Source organism: Myodes glareolus, chromosome 8 (assembly GCF_982192425.1).
Source record: "Myodes glareolus chromosome 8, mMyoGla1.1, whole genome shotgun sequence".
Lineage (NCBI taxonomy): Eukaryota > Metazoa > Chordata > Mammalia > Rodentia > Cricetidae > Myodes > Myodes glareolus.
Genome location: NC_142033.1, coordinates 67,997,043 through 68,013,272, shown reverse-complemented (window position 1 = coordinate 68,013,272; position 16,230 = coordinate 67,997,043).

Genomic DNA, 16,230 nt, shown 5'->3' with positions numbered 1-16,230 from the left:
CAAAGGGAGCGATCACTCATATTACATATTAGGCAGTTTTTCCAGAGTGCATCAGGCCAAATATTGTACATTCTTTATTGCAGCGAGGGCGGTGAGATTCATTAAAGGGTAGCACGGTTTCATTAAAAACCCTTATTTTCGGAATTTTATAACTCAGCCACAAAAATTCACTCCGGGCAAAATGCAAACTTACGTCTGGAAGTAAATGGGTTTATTTTATAAATTTTTATGCATTTTCCACACATAAACAAATGGCCAGATAAACCGTCTTAAATAGAAGGACCGAGAGAAGAAAACTTGATATTCTGGCACATAAGACATAAATACCCAGAAGTTAGGGGGTGGGCAGGTTGGGGTGTTGGGGGGCTTGCTTGACTGGGAGGCGTGTTTATGTTTTTATGCATAGTCTTTTCTCCGAGCTTTCGCTAAGGTCTCTAATATAACAACCAGCATGACCAGCACTCTTTTACAAAATGTCAGTGTTTATGTGGGTAAACATGAGAGAGAAAGGGAGGGAGGAGAGAGGGAGGAAGGAGGGAAGAGGAAAGAAAGAAAGGAGGAAGGGAAGAAGGGAAGGAGGGAGAGAGGAAGGACAGGAGGGAGGAAGGGCGGAAGGAGGAAAGAAGATGGAGGGAGGGAGGGTGAAAAGGAAGAAAGAAAGATCAGTTTAGATGGAGAGACACATAGAGGAAAGGAAGCCATATGACACAGAGGCAGAAGCCGGAATGCACAGCTGTGTGCTAGGGAATGGAATACCATGGGTCAGATCTGGAAGAGTCAGATAGGAATAGCTCCTATATGGAGCCCTCAAAGGGATCTGGCCTCTGCAGACACCATGACCTTCATCCTCCAGAAACACGAAGGAATCAGTCTCAATTGTGTTAAGCATAATTTGCGGTCACCGCTGTCAGCAGGACCATCGGAAACTGAGGCAAGCGGAGGGAAGTCGGAGATGGCTCTGTGACTGTGCTGAGCCCCAGGCATCTCCTGTTCCCACCTCTCCATTCCTATAGCTGGCTCTTTCCTTCCTCCACCACCAGGCCAGCCTCCAGCTGCTCCTGTGGGTCTGACAGTTGGCTCTGCTCTCTTTGGTGTGGCCCTGGGCTTTCCTAGTCACTTCCTGTCTTTTGTTGCCTTCTGCCTCCGAGGCGGTACTGAATGGCACCCTTTCTCACTTGGTGAAAATACACTGAACATTCTCCTAGCTCAGTGTTCCGTATGTGTACTAAGAACACGATCAGTCTAGAGTTGGCAAAGTCATCTAGCACACTGCTTTTTTGACATAATAGTGTTGACTTTCGCATGCAAATATCTGCATATACGTACCAAAAGTGCTGGGGACACAGGACACTGGTAAGCGCTGGTTATGTATACTCACTGGTTGTGTGGTCCATAAGCCGTCATACCCAGCACCCAGAGAAAGGATGCTGTGCGCATTGCCAGCCCAGGGAAAGATGCAAACGCGGAATTTAAAGTATGTTCCCTGTGCACTGGGAGCTGCTTTGCACTTTCCTAAAATGAAGACACAGAAAGTGGAGCCATAGCAAAGAGATTTCTCGGGGCCCTCCAGAAACTGCACAAAGGACAATGTGGTCTCAGCTTCCCTCCCTGAGCCTTCTCCACCTGGACCAGGAAGGTGTGTGCACACCCTCTTGAAGTTCCTTCCATCCGTGTTGTGTGGGACCTCAGGTAAGCTTCGATTCTGCTTGCATTTCTTTTTCAAAGATTTATTTTTACTTTACTTATATATTGTGTGTGTGTGCTTTATGCGTATGCTCACATGTGAGTACTGCAGCGCTCAACAGGAGGCCAGAGGACATCATGCTGGAGTCTGCTCTCTCCTTCCACCATGTGGTTTCCAAGGTTTGAACTTCAATCATCAGGCTTGGTGGCGAGCATGGTCAATGTGCCAAACTGTATCCGCTGCCTGCTTTCTTAAATGTCTCCTTCCACGATTATCCCACAGATATTTACTGCACAGCTTCTAGGCGCTGTGGCCTGAGGCCAGGTGTGGAAGAACACTTTAGATCTTCTTCAGGCGGGGATGAGTGCACAGAGGCCCGGGATTTTAGAGTGGACCACTTCTGACCCTTAAATAATCCAACAAATAGCTCCACTGGACTGACTCCAACTATCCAGCCCAGAGATGATTCCCAGCCACGATGTTTTTTGGGTACCATCCTTCTTAAAATGTACTACACGAATGTCACACACTGCACACCCTCTTGACGTGGGTGAGCCCAACTCTTGCCTTCTCAGCTGAACTTCAGGGAAACCGCAGAAAGATTTGTTCGCTGTTAGGAGTCGGGCATGGGAGGAAAGCAGGGCCTTTTGATAAGCCTCAGATAAGGGTGTTAGAAAACGAGACTCCCAAGGAAATAAAGCCCAGGCCAGCTCCCCTCCCTAGGAAGCCCCGAGATGCTGACCTTCAGAGTCCTGGATTTGGTCTAGCAAGACAGGAGCAAACCGCCCAGGGATCTGCAGGCTTCAAGTGACAGCAAAACCTCACAAGGGGCAAACTGAGTGAGCTAAAAGTGGAGAAAAGTATTTCTAGTGGGCAGAAACAGAGCCCTGGGGAGCCACAGCAGGAAGGGAGTTACTTTGAAAGTGAAACCAAGGAGAGGGTGAACTAAAGGGGCCAAGAGATGAGAGCCATGCCAGAAGCAATCTGACAAGCTCGAGGAAAGGGTTCAAAGGAAAGCCGGGAGCTAGGAAGAGACTTCAGTCCTTAGAGTGCTTGTCTTCACAAGAACATTTCCAAACCCAGAAGTCACACTAAAAAGCTGGGCCTGGTGGCACACACCTACCCCACCCAGCACTGGGAAGGCAACTCCTAGGCTCGCTGGCAGGCCAGCCTAGCCCAGTGGGAGAATTCCGGAAACCAGTGAGAGACCCTGCCTCAGAAAAAGAGGAGGGGTGGGAGGGCTAGGAAAGATGGCTCAGCAGTTGAGAGCGCTTATGCTCCACCAGGGAACTGTTCGGTACTGTTTCCAGCATCAACTTCAGGTGGCTCACAACTCGCTATAATTCCAGTCAAAGTCTGTTCTGGCCCCTGTGGGCAACACATGCACACAAACTCACACTTAGAAAGAAAATGATTACACACCTATGTGTCATATGTGTACCCACAGAACACACACACACACACACACACACACACACACACACACACACACACACACTCGTGCACATGCTCAGATCCAGACATCCAGGAGAACGGGAACTCATTCACTGAAAAAGAAAAGTCTGAAGAAAAGGGCTAACACTACCAAGGTACCAAAAAGGACAGCTCCTCTCCCCCTGTTTACCTCTCTGGACTCACACTGCCCAAATGGCTGCCACCAGCCATCACCCAGCACACATCTTTCTGTCAGGAAGCCACAGCCATCTCCTCCTCTGTCTCTTGTGGCCCCATCTCTAGGAGTTGCTGAATTCGAAGCCTCTGCAGAAAGATGGCTTCTGTCCTCAAGCCCATTTCCCCTTCCCAGCCGATACGGCCTTTTGTGTGTGCCACTTTGTCTGCATGTGAACACTGAGCTCCCATTGAATACGCCCCAAAGACGGACTGCACAGCGGCTCGGCCCAGTGTGCTAAGATGTCCCCAAGGAAATGCACAGTCATCCTGAGAGAGCAGAGGACAATGAGGAGGTGTCTTATTACATAACTGAAGAGACAATGTCTTTTATACTCTGTCTGGTTCACTTTTCACACTAAATTAATCTTAATAAGCATCTGCTTCGAGTAAAGGAAGTTTCGTGATAATTCAACCGTGACCTCTGTCAAAGCCCAGTGATTTCACTTGAGTCCTTCGGCCCGGGTATCCAATTGAGACGGTCGTCTCCATTCCGTGGTCATCAACATGTTAACATGAGCTGATTAATCCCATCAAGCTAACTACACAAATCGGACGCAGCCCAGGGCTATGACATCATTAGCTTTGGGACTCCAGCCTGTAAGATCCCAGACTGGGCCAGTCAGCTGGTCCCACGGGCCATTTGATCAGTGTCCTTGTTTCTGACAATTAAAAGCAGACTCTCCTCCTGGCTTGTTCTCTAACTAAAAGATCCAGGGAAAACTGACCCAGCAGCGGTGCCGCTGGGACGCACGCTACGGAGTCCTGAGTCTGCACCCCGTCCGCACAAGCATTTGTGGTCCAGCACTTAGCGCCCAGCACTGGGACTAACAGCCAGCAGGGTCTTAGCCTTGTCAGCGTTCTCCTGGTCCTCTTCTCTTAGCACTCCGCCTCCTGGATGGATGCGCCCTATTTCCAGGGCAGAGGCTCTAGCTTCCTGGACACTGGTATCAGGGCTCTCTGCAGCCTGTGCTTCCTTCTCTCTCTCAGCCTTTGCTTCCCGGAGCTGACTCAGCACGGTTCTCTTCCTGTACAAACAAACGGGCGTATGCGCTACAGAAAAGTCAGTCAAGGAATTCTGCTTCTTCTTAACTCAGTATTTCCCAGAAATAGGATGCCAGGAATGAAAACATAGACAAGCACGAGAACTTGAGTTCAGGTGCCCAGCACCTACATAAAAGCTGGTGGTGCGACGACACAGAGAGTCAGAAGTACTTGCAGCACACGCCTGGAGACCTGAACTTAACTCCCAACCCACAGGGGAAGAGGAGAACTGACTCCCGAAGGTCCTTCTCTGAGTTCTCCACACGCTATGATGTGAACTCACGCTGACACATCGTACACTACGACCAGTCACATGCACCATGATGTGTGCTCACACTGACACACCATGCACTACTACCAGTCACATGCACCACAATGTGCGCTCACACTGACACACCATGCACTACTACCAATAATAACACATGAAATAAATAAAGCTTAAATGCTGGACATGGCTGTGTGTAGTCCCAGTCCCAGTGCTGGAAAGGGGAGGACACGCAGGTCTCTGGAGCTTACTGGCCAGCCAGCCTAGCCGAATCCATGAACTTTGGGTTCAGTGCCGGAACCTGTCTAAAGAAATATATAAATAGATGAAAAAAAATAGGGAAATGATTGAGGAAGTTGACTTCTGGCCTCCACCTGTACACAAACATGCTTATACACAAAACATACACACATTGTATTCTATTTCTCCCTCCCTCCCTCCCTCCCTCCCTCCCTCCCTCCCTCCCTCCCTCCCTCCCTCTCTCCCTTCTATCATTTCTTTGTCCTTCCTTTAAGATTGTTTTGGGTAAGGTCTCACTCCGTTGTTCCCTATGGCTCTGAACTCCTAGACTCAAGGGATGTCTTGCTTCAGCCTCCCTAGTAGCCGAGACTGCAAGTCAGGCCCCAGTCCAGCTCTGTGAACTGAAGCCAGTGGTTTATGGGTACTAGTATGAAGCCATAGGAAATTTACAGTCTGCTTCTCCCTGCCCTGGACTTTCGTCTCCAGCACAAGGGTGCATCATATGAAGAAGAGCTGGGGACAACTGCCACCAATGTCTGCTTGGCCTTCTTGTCTGACCATCTTTGGACCACTGGCCCGTAAATAATGACCCAGAGATGGAGACTTATTAATTATGAAAGCTTGGCCTTAGCTTAGACTTTTCCCAACTAGCTCTTATAACTTAATTCATAGTTTTTTCATCTACATTTTGCTATGTGGTTCAGTTACCTCTTCTCAGTAAGGTACATCCAACTCACTCTGAGTCTGCTGGTGAAATCAGGTGCCTAGATTCATCCTCCCAGTTTCTCTCTCTCTGTGTCCAGAAGTCCTGCCTATTCTCTCCTGTAAGGGAACACAAATAAAGTAGTCCCAAACTAGCTCAGAATTGAGTATAATTAAGGGTTCTTTATTTTGGGGGGGTAGACTCACAAATCACAGTCCTCTGCACAAGCGGGGAACAGGAATTGAATCCAGCGGCCAAGAGAGAGTAAGCAAGCATGCACATTTTATTTTGTTACCCAAGGCCACGCTCAACCTGGTAAAGCATCTCAAAGACCATTGGCTGAAGGCGTTTCCCCAGCACCTCCCTCTTTTGTCTAAATAAGAGAATGCCAAACATAATATAAAACTATACACAATAAGAACAGATATCAAGTATAAAAATTAGAATTACAACAAGCATAAACAATATTAAGCAAGAAACATATGTTATTTGTTTTAATAAACATACTATCCTGAGGAGACTAAGTCTTGTATTAGAAATGGCTTGGCTAGGTCACTAGAGGAAAGTAACTGCAACTGTCTGATCTTTAACCCAATTGAAGACCTGAGAAGGGAGAGAATATTACTTGAATAGATAGAAAGTGCAATCAAGCAACTTCCAAAATGTTCAATAAATGATAGAGATAACTGGCCACCTGGGCAATCACCCAAAGTTTCATTTGCAATGTTGGAGCAACCAACTTTGGCTAAGGCTTGGAGTAACTGACAGACCATTTTCAGAGGCAGGAAGGTTTTCAAAACCATCTTACCCTATTTTGGCAAGGTTTAGCAATCTTTTTTTTTTTTTGTATCTTGCTTGTTCAGTCCAGACACTGTGCATTTTGTCAATGGTTGAGGCATGAGCAGTTCCTTGTCCGAAGACCAACTTTGCCAAGAAGAACAAGTTCCAAGGGGAATGTCTTTAGTTCTCCACATTCTCTCGGGAATAGATTGGTGCTGCCAGGAGCAATTATGTCTCAACAGAACCCTAAGTTATTTAAATGTCATATTTTACAGTTCTTTGAAGTGGTTGAAGATTACTTATCTATGCAGAATACAATCTCTATGTATATAAAGAACCTGACTAATCCAACTATGAGTATGACAAACATGAATGACTACTGACCTATAATACTTAATACCTATATAGCTTAAAGACTAAGACCTTATGTTAGAATATTAAACAATCTTTAAACAACCTTTAAACAACTGTTCAGCAATTGAGGACAATGACCTTAAAATGTAAACAATATATAAGTTTCTTGATCAGAGGTAAAGATGTATAGTGCAATATGATAAATATATTCTAAAATTGTATCAATATATAAAATGTCTTAAATAGAGGTAGAAACATGCCTGCATACAATATGACAGAATAACTTGGCATAGGTGTACAAATATTGTAAATAGAAATAGGAGCATTTTCAATATAACAAATATAATTTGAATTTGTATCAATATGCAAGAATCTATACCAATGTAAATTGTCTAGAAATAATAGCTCACAAGTGTTTTACTCTATTACTCACTATTATCATTAGTGTGAGTCAGCTTACACTAATCTACCTGTTATCCCACCCAATTTACCTTTTTTTTCTAAAGAAAATACCTGACCATACATAATTTCCACTCCAACCCCCAACCCAATATCAGTTATGATCAACCCCTAAATGATGTCCCTAACCCTAAGGACAAACTTTGTTGGGAGAGGGGACATTGTCTTCTAGAATTACTTCCAGCTGTCATGGAAATGATGTTCTTTCTATGGGATCCTGTAAAACTAAAATGATGGTTGAGTTTCAAGATTACTGTCTGGTATAATTGCAAATAGTCTTTGAGTAGTCAATAGGGTTTTTCTTTTCTCCTCCTCCTCCTCCTCCTCCTCCTCCTCCTCCTCCTCCTCCTCCTCCTCCTCCTCCTCCTCCTCCTCCTCCTCTTCTTCTTCTTCTTCTTCTTCTTCTTCTTCTTCTTCTTCTTCTTTTTGAGACAGGGTTTTTCTGTAGCTTTGGAACCTGTTCTGGAACTAGCTCTTGTAGTCCAAGCTGTCTTTAACTCCCAGAGATCCGCCTGCCTCTGCTTCCTGAGTTCTGGGATTAAAGGTGTGTGCCACCACTGCCCAGCTTTTTGGAATTCTGGCCAGAATGTTGTAAGTTCAGCATCTCAAAGGTCCTACTGAAAGAGTTTCCCCAGCACTCTCCTGCCTAGGTATTGGCTATTTGGCTCTTTATTAAACCAATCAGAAGGCGCCTTAGGCAAAGACACGTCTTTACAATGTTAACAAATATTCTGCAGCATGTCTCTTCAAAATAGGTCCCAGATCCCATCTTCTATAGACCCTCTTTCAGGGTCCAGGAGGGATGGAATCCTCAGGAGCTGACTGGAGGTCAAGTAGGCCACAGTGGTAGAACTGTCTTTGAAATTTCCTGCTGAAACTTTATACTCGTTGGACAGTAACTCTCCAGCACACACATACACACCACTGTCACCATCCCTGACAACCATTCTTCTTGCTGTTTTTCCAAGTTGACTGTGAATATTGTGTTTTTATATAACCCACTGAGTTCAGTTTGTGCTGCCCATATATTCATGGGAATAGGGCCATCTACTGAGCATGGTCAACACACCAGAGGTCACACCTTTAAAAAAAACTGCCTCTCCTTCCCCCAGCAGCCATCAGCTGTTAATAGTTTATCAACTGGGGGTGAGGGCTCTCAACATGATATTTTTCAAAGACCAAGAAAGGATTTTTATTTATTTTACATACCAACCATAGTTTCTCCTTCCTCATCTCTCCCCCTTCCCTCTTCCACACCTCCTTTCTAACCTCCCCCATAGACTCCTCAGAGAGTGCATGGTCTCCAATGGGGAGTCAACAAAGCCTGGCACATCAAGTTGAGGCAGGACCAAGCTCCTCCCCCATCAAGGTTGAGCATCCCACCAAAGCGAATGGGCTCATGCACCAGCGACAGATCTGGTCCCACTGCTAGGGGACTCACAAACAGACCAAGCTACACAACTGTCTCCCACATGCAGAGAGCATACCTAGGTCTATGCAGGATCCCTAAGTATTGATCTAGAACACATGAGCTCCAACTATCTTAGGTTATCTATCTCTGTGGACTTCCTCATCATGATCTTGACCCACCTTGCTCGTATAATTCTTCCTCCTCTCTTTGATGGGTCTCCTGGAGCTTGGCCCTGTGCTTGACTGTGGATCTCTGCATCTGCTGCCATCAGTTACTGGACGAAGCTTCTATGACAATTAGAGTAGCCACCAATCTAAAAGGGGAAGCCAAGTCAGGTACCCTCTCCACTATTGCTAGGAGTCTTAGCTGGGGTCATCCTTGTGGACCAAGAAGGGATTTTTATGAACTAAGAATAGGTGAGCATTAATCAATGGCCTTTTGAACATTTTTCTAGAAAAATGAAAACCTCACACAACCGCATGCCTGTTTATGTTTATAGCATCATGACCCACCACAAACCACAGTCAGAAACTCAGATGCCCTCTGTTGGAGGAAATGTCTGTCCATGCCACGGGATGCTATGCAACAGTATAAAGGAGCAAATGATGAGTTCTTGGGATCATTAATCTCACGGAATTTGCGCTGAGAGAAAAAGTCGCTCCCCAAAGCACACGCTTCTGTAAGCTTCTGTTGGTAGAACCTTCTTGAAATGCCCTTATGGGGAAACTGGACGAAGGGCCCACGAGATCTCTGTGCTGCTTTGCTGTGTCCAGAGAGATTAGGCAGCGTCCTGACTTCATTACCTACCCACAGGGTGACCTCAGGCAGGTCGTCACCCTGAAGCCACATCTCTTCACTGCTGATGAACAGACAGTTACGGATCTTACTCTGTAGGGCGATGGCAAGGATGTTGTCACTGAACACAATGCCCCGGAGAATGTAAAACTTCCACAAATGTCACCTCAGGCAAAACTGTCATCTTTACAAAGGAGAAAAGGTACAGTGACCCAGTCAGGTCACTCCAAATTGAGCCAGAACGCTGGTCCCTGAAGCCATCTTCCATTTGGTCAGAGGAGTGAAGATCAAAAGTGAGAAACCTGGGGGTGGATACACTGGTTTTTCTCCTCCTGACCTGGCGTGTGTATTGGGGGAGGGTGGAACCAAGAACAGGCAGCAGATATATTAGAGGACAAAGGAGCGGGAGTCAGGGGGCAGGCACCGAAAAAGAGGCTAAGGAAATCAAAGAGCCGCTGAGCGACAATAGTTCATGGGGCTATTGTGCTGCAGCCTAGGTCTTCTGAGGGTACTGAATGGATTCCCAGCCACGGCTGCTTTACCCAGCAGGGTGCCTGGAAGGGTCATCTGGGTTCAAGGATGTGACAGCCGCTCTGGACAGCAAAAGGCACTGCACATGCTTCTGTCTGCTGACTCTCGGCACCATGATGGCTTGGAACAGGGGAGTAAAGGAGCCCTCTGAGGCCAGTCCACATTTTGTCCATCTCACTTCCTCTGGTCCAACCTGGGCAACTCTGGCTTTGTGCCCACAGCCGGGGCTCAGAGGCGAGCCCCAGAGCCAAGCCCGACTGCTCAGAGATGATCCAGAGAAGCAGAAAGAACTGCCTCAACCGGGAACTTGCTACGGTATAAGACTGCTGTCCCCAACAAGATCCCAGGAGCCCCTGAATCTCACAAGATTGCCCGAGTTTAACTGAGGGACTCTGCTCCAATTGGTTGTTTGGAGCCAGGATCTTCTGTAGCCCAGTCTAGCCCCAGACTCACTATACAGTGATGATCCCTCCTATTTCTGCCTCCACAGTGTTGTGACTATGGGTGTACCGCGTGCTGTTTTGCAGTACTGGGGACTAAACCCAAGACCTCAGGCACATCAGAAAAGCACGCCAGCCCACAGAGCTGAAGTCCCAGTCCCTAGCCTTCTGGTTTCGCAGGGAGAAAGCAAAGACTTGGAAAGGGTGAAAGACTCTCTTAGAGTCACCAAGGATGTTTGCACCTCAGCCAAGCTGGTTCCCCATCTCCCAGACTCCCAGACAGCTGCCTTCATTCAGACACTTCATCTGGAAAACAGAGAAAACAGGTGAGGAGGGTGAGTTTGAATTTTCTAAGTCTTCAGTCCCTGTCCTCAAGAGGTTCTGGCAGGAAACAGCATCCCTGGGTTACCACTGCAAGCTCTTGGTTTGGTTGTAGGTAAGAAGGCAGTCATTCAACCCACAGATAGAAAATTTTCTCCTTGAGCCAACAAGATGGCTCAGGGTACTTGACCACACCAAGATGGTCATCCTGAGCTCATCCCCGGATTCCACAGGGTGGAAAGGACAGAACCAACTCCTGAAAACTGTCCTCTGAGCTCCACACACAGTCTGCAACACAGCCCCCAATAAGATCAACAAATTAATTATAGTAAAAACTAAACATTTCTCCCCCCTCTACTGTGCAGAACCTTACAGCACCTGGCTTCCATGTGCAGTGATCCAGACCCCTCTGTGCCTCCATCTTGTTTCCTGGAAAAGATGCTCCTCCCTGATAGTCACACACTGAGTACCTACCCAGCCCCGGCCAGGTATGGTGCTCAGGGACCGCTTGGGTCACAATGGCTAAAGACTCAAGGAAAAGGGAAGAAGAGGTGCTGTGACTATGGTTGGAAAACCCACATCAACATGCTGCATCGCCTGGAAGTATCGCTTTGATCATTTTGCCAAATCAGGCCTTTAGAATCCCTTCCCATGGACTCACACCAGCATCAGATCAGAGACCTGGTCCACCTTCATTTTCCTGAAGAGGAAGCTGAAGTCCAGAGAGGGGCAGAGACTTCCCCAAAGATAGCAGCGTCAGTAGCGTCTTATGAACTGAAGGTGTCTCCCTCCAAATTCCTCTGGTAATGTCCTATGTCTCTATGTAGTGGCATTTGTTGGAGGGACTTTTGTGGACAGTTGGGTTTTGATGGTGCCATGGCATTCCACAGCTGGGACTAGTCTTCACGAAAAGATCAGAGAAATGACTCCCTCTCGGCAGTGTGAGGACGCTGCAAGAAAGCATTTGAGCCAGGGTGCCATGAGCCCTTCCAGACGTGGGATTGGCTGGGTCGTTATTGCTAGGGGGTTCAGCCTCTAGACCTGTGAGATGAGTCAGTTGTCCAAGCCACAGGAGGATGATATTTCATGTCAGGAGCCTGAGACAGCCACACCAGGGCTCCATGCCCTTTCTGTACCTCATCCCTCCACCTGTGGGAAAGTGTGTTGAACCTGTGCCAACTAAAGTTCATGTTCTACTCAGGTGAAGATCTTGTTAAATTATGGTATCTCTGGAGTGCTCAGCCTAGCAGTGCTGAGAAAGGGATCCAGCTCACAGCGCAAGTTCAAGGACTAGAAGCCCCCTGCTCCTCACAGTGGGCAAGGACTGGGCATGGTGGAGAATGGCCTGGACGGAGGCAAAGTCTGGCACGCCCCAGCAGTCAGCAGGGCTTTCCAACAAAAATGTTGGAGAACTGGAGGAGTATTTTTTGGCTCCACCAGGAGAAAAGAAAACTGCGAAGTCAAACCTAATAAACGTTTAATTAAATGTCCACACAGGGTAGCACCATGTCAATATATTAAATTGCCCAATTAATTTTGCCTAAAAATCTCATTACAGGTAAAAGATTTAAATTTTCTCACTTAGCAAGAATTTCTCCGTAAGCTTGCCGCTCCTGAGAAATCGCAGCTATTGTTAATTAATGTTGAGGGCAAAAATCAAAGTATTTTCTTAAAATCTTTTCAGAAATTCTGTAGTAGGCCAGCCATAATGTGGAGATGTTGCCAAGCTTTAAAGAGTTTTCTGTGTGGGTTGGGGGTTGGGGAGTACCCCCCAAAAGGTATCTAGGGCTGGCACCACCCAGCCTCCTGGACATCCTTGGGCACAGTACTTGGCACATTGAGTGCTGGTTACTTTCTGTCCTAGAATAGCCGCTGGGTCAATAACCCGACTGAGACAGCCACATCAGGACTCTGCACCCTTTCTGGTCGATTTTTTTTTCCTCATCCCTCTACCAATGAGTGTGCTGAACCCTGTGCCAACGACAGTCTTCACTCTACTAAGTTTGGCGAAGATCTGGCTATTTGTGAGTGCCCAAAGTTCAAATGCCAGGGAGGGAGATGTGAAAGTCAGGGTAGGAAGTGCCAGACTTGAGAGGGTACCATCAACCAAAGAACCATCTGGTCTTCAGCCACGTAGCAACCAGAGTCTGTTCTGAGAAAGGCACTGTTGGATGGTTTTGTTACAAGGGCATCTTAGAATGGACCCACAGTCAACTTCAAGTTCTTCACTGATGTCTATCCACGGCAGGCACTGAGTCCCGCCGTCAAAGCTTACCACAACACCTGGCAATAGGACGCAAGCATGGGTAACCTGTGGCTCCAATCTACCGCCAGGAAAGCAGACCAGATCAAGCGCAGGAGAAAAGGTCAATGAGGAGTCACGAAAAGGAGATGGTGTTCACTGCTAGTATAAAATGCAAACCTACTACAGAGAGTTTGGTGTCAAGTAAAAGTTAAAGTAACAGTGAGGTGTTTGGTACAGCAGTGTGCCTAGCAGGTAAGATGTCCTGAGGTCCATGCCCCGTCTACATAAGCTGGGACTGGTGTGGTGCCCACCTGTAATCTCAGTACTTGTGAGGCAGGAGCAGGTGGAATGAAGTTCAAAGTCATCCCTGATCTCGAGATTAAGATCAGACTTGGGAGAGGAAAAGCATAGCAAGTATATAATAACAAGGCTGCCTGCTGCCCTCCAGTGTGCTGCAGGTCAGTGCGCAGGATGGCTTTGCACCTCGGGCTGCACAGATCTACTCAAATCGACCTCCCCCAAACAGTGGGTTTGGGACAGACACTGGGACATCAGCAGGTGTTGGGAAGTTTAGCTCCATTATACTCTAATGCAGTTGTTCTTGATGGGTGGGCCTTGTCCCTTTGGGGTCAAAATTACAGGGATTCTGCCAGGTGGTGGTGGTGCATGCCTTTAATCCCTACGCTCAGGAGATAGAGGTGGATCTCTGTGAGTTCAAGGTCAACCTAGTCTACAGGGCTACTTTCAGGACAGCTAGGGCTGTTACACAGAGAAAGCTCTGTCTCGAAAAGCAAGCAAACAAAAAACCAAAAAATTACAGGGATTCTATATTATCTATCCTGTTATTTACATTAGGATTCACAACAGTGGCAAAATTATACCTATGAAGTAACAACAAAATATAACTTTATGGTTAGGAGTCACCACAACATGAAGAATTGTATTAAAGGGTCAAAGAATCCACTGTTCTAGTGGAATCATCATCATGGTAGTTTGAATGCAGTTGGCCCCCATAATCTCATAGGGAGTGACACTATTAGTAAGTGGAGTGGGCGTGGCCTTGTTGAAGGAAGTGTGTCACTGTGGGGGCGGGTTCGAGTTTTTCTGTGCTCAGGATACTGCCCAGTGAGTCAGTCAACTTCCTGTTACCTGCAAGATGTAGCGGCCTCAGCGCCAGCACCACACCTGCCTGCACACTGCCACGCTCCCTGCCATGATGACAATGGACTGAACCTCTGAAACTGTAAGCAAGCCACCCCAATGAAAAGTTTTCTTCTGAGAGTTGCCGTGGTCATGATGTCTCTTCACAGCAGTAGAAATCCTAACTAAGGCCACCATCCTACATAACCTAGTTTGAGAAGCTTGGAACATTTTCTTACCCAGTACGATGATAACAAGGCAGACAAGCAAAGGAGTTACACCCAGCCATTTCAGATTTCTAGGTCGGGCTAACTGAAGAGAGAAGATACACATAAATGTGGGTGGCACCATTCCGTGGCCCGGAGTCCTGCCGTGAGAACAAAGGAGAAAGCAGGTGGAGCTCCAGTTCATCTTCCTCTGCATCTCTACTGCAGATGCCACGTGAGCAGCCTTCTGCTCCTGCCACCGTGCTGCCTCCCACTTTGATGGACTCTCAAACTGTATGTCACACCCCCTCCCTTCCTCCCAACTCCCTCCCTCCATCCCTCCCTCCCATTTCCTTCTTGTCAGCAATGAGAAAATTCACTAATACATCTCTCAATCTGCATCTGGCTGCCCTTCCATCCTTGCCGAATTTAGGGCCTGCATCTGTTCTGCGTCTTATCGGGCAGCACAGTGTTTCAGTGTCCTGTTGCTGACAATGCTCATTCATGGATGGAATGGGAGAGCTCACCCGGCTCTCCAGAGTTTGTTACTATTTTTACTGTCTTCCTGTCTGAAACTGATAATCATCTTTATACAACGACTCCATTCCTCCTCAGCCTTCCTATTTCTTCAGCTAAGTATCACATATGTCCTGGTTTCCTATCTTACTTACTATGAGTTATCACTTACTATAGGTTGTCTCTGTCGTGGTCATCCTGGCCTCCTGCATGTTTCTAGATTGTGCCTCTGAGTCAGTGTATTGTTGTCCCTTTGCTTGGTGTATGGAACCCATGGTTCCCATGTGTCTCTTCTCACTGTCTCTGGGTCTACCTTAATGCCCCCATGAGACACTGGGTGCAGCTCTTTACTCAGGTCATGTGCCCAGCACCTGCTTTAACTTCATTTCTTTATAACTAAGTAGCCAGTACCCTGGAGTGACCGTCCACAGGCTGCTGTTTCCATGACCCGAGATATTAATATCGTTTCCTTAGGTGTCTGTTTCTTACTAGAATGTCAACTCCTATAGGTAGGAACTCTGGGTTTTCGTCTCTGCTCCTATGGTCTAAAACTCCTGTGGGGATGGGGATGGTGACCATTCCTTCGTGAGGAGCATGCCCTGCCACAGTCGCACAGATGAGAGGGTCCCATTTCCTGTTGCAAAGACAAGGAAGTTGAGACTCGGAGAAGCAGAGTGACTTGCAGGTTCTCGGGACACTCTGCACAGTAGGTAGCTCTGAATTGTCCAAAGTTGTCAAAACCAAAACAAAACAAAAAACAAACAAAAAAACTCAAAATATTCCTGGGCACTTGTAAGAGGCAACAAGATAGCTCCCCGACTGACTTCTGCAGAGGGTTGGGAGGGTTCCTAGACAGCCATTGCACTGGCTGCTGCAGAGGGCAGAGGAGAAGACCCAGACAGACCCAGCTCAGGCTCACTTAAGACAAAGGGGATTTGGGCCTCGAAAGGGGGACCAAAAGGACAAGCTTCAGTAGCATTACTTTAGTAGATAGTGCTTCCTTCCCACTATCCTAGACCAGCCTGGGACCCACTAAATAGCCCAGGCTAACCTCAAACTCTGACTCGTCCTGCCTCAGCCTCCCAAGGACTAGTATTGTAGGTGTGTGCCACCACACAGCTAACATGCTGTTTTCTCGAACCAAGACTGGCTAGCAGACTGGAGTCACTGTGAAGCAAGCTTCAACATGGTGTGGCGACATATCCTTTGTGCCACAGGGGATCCCAAGTCCTCCAACCTTAAAGCAAGTGACGGGTAGGAGGATTCTGAACATTGCTTCCTCCAGCCTGGGTTGGTGACTCACAGTTGGAGAGCCACCCGACACACTTCCATATTCAGTGCCAGGACAGCAAGGGGCCATTGGCAGCACTTAACCACTAGAAAGACACGGGCATGGGCTAGGACATGGCACAGGTGGTCCAGTCCAGG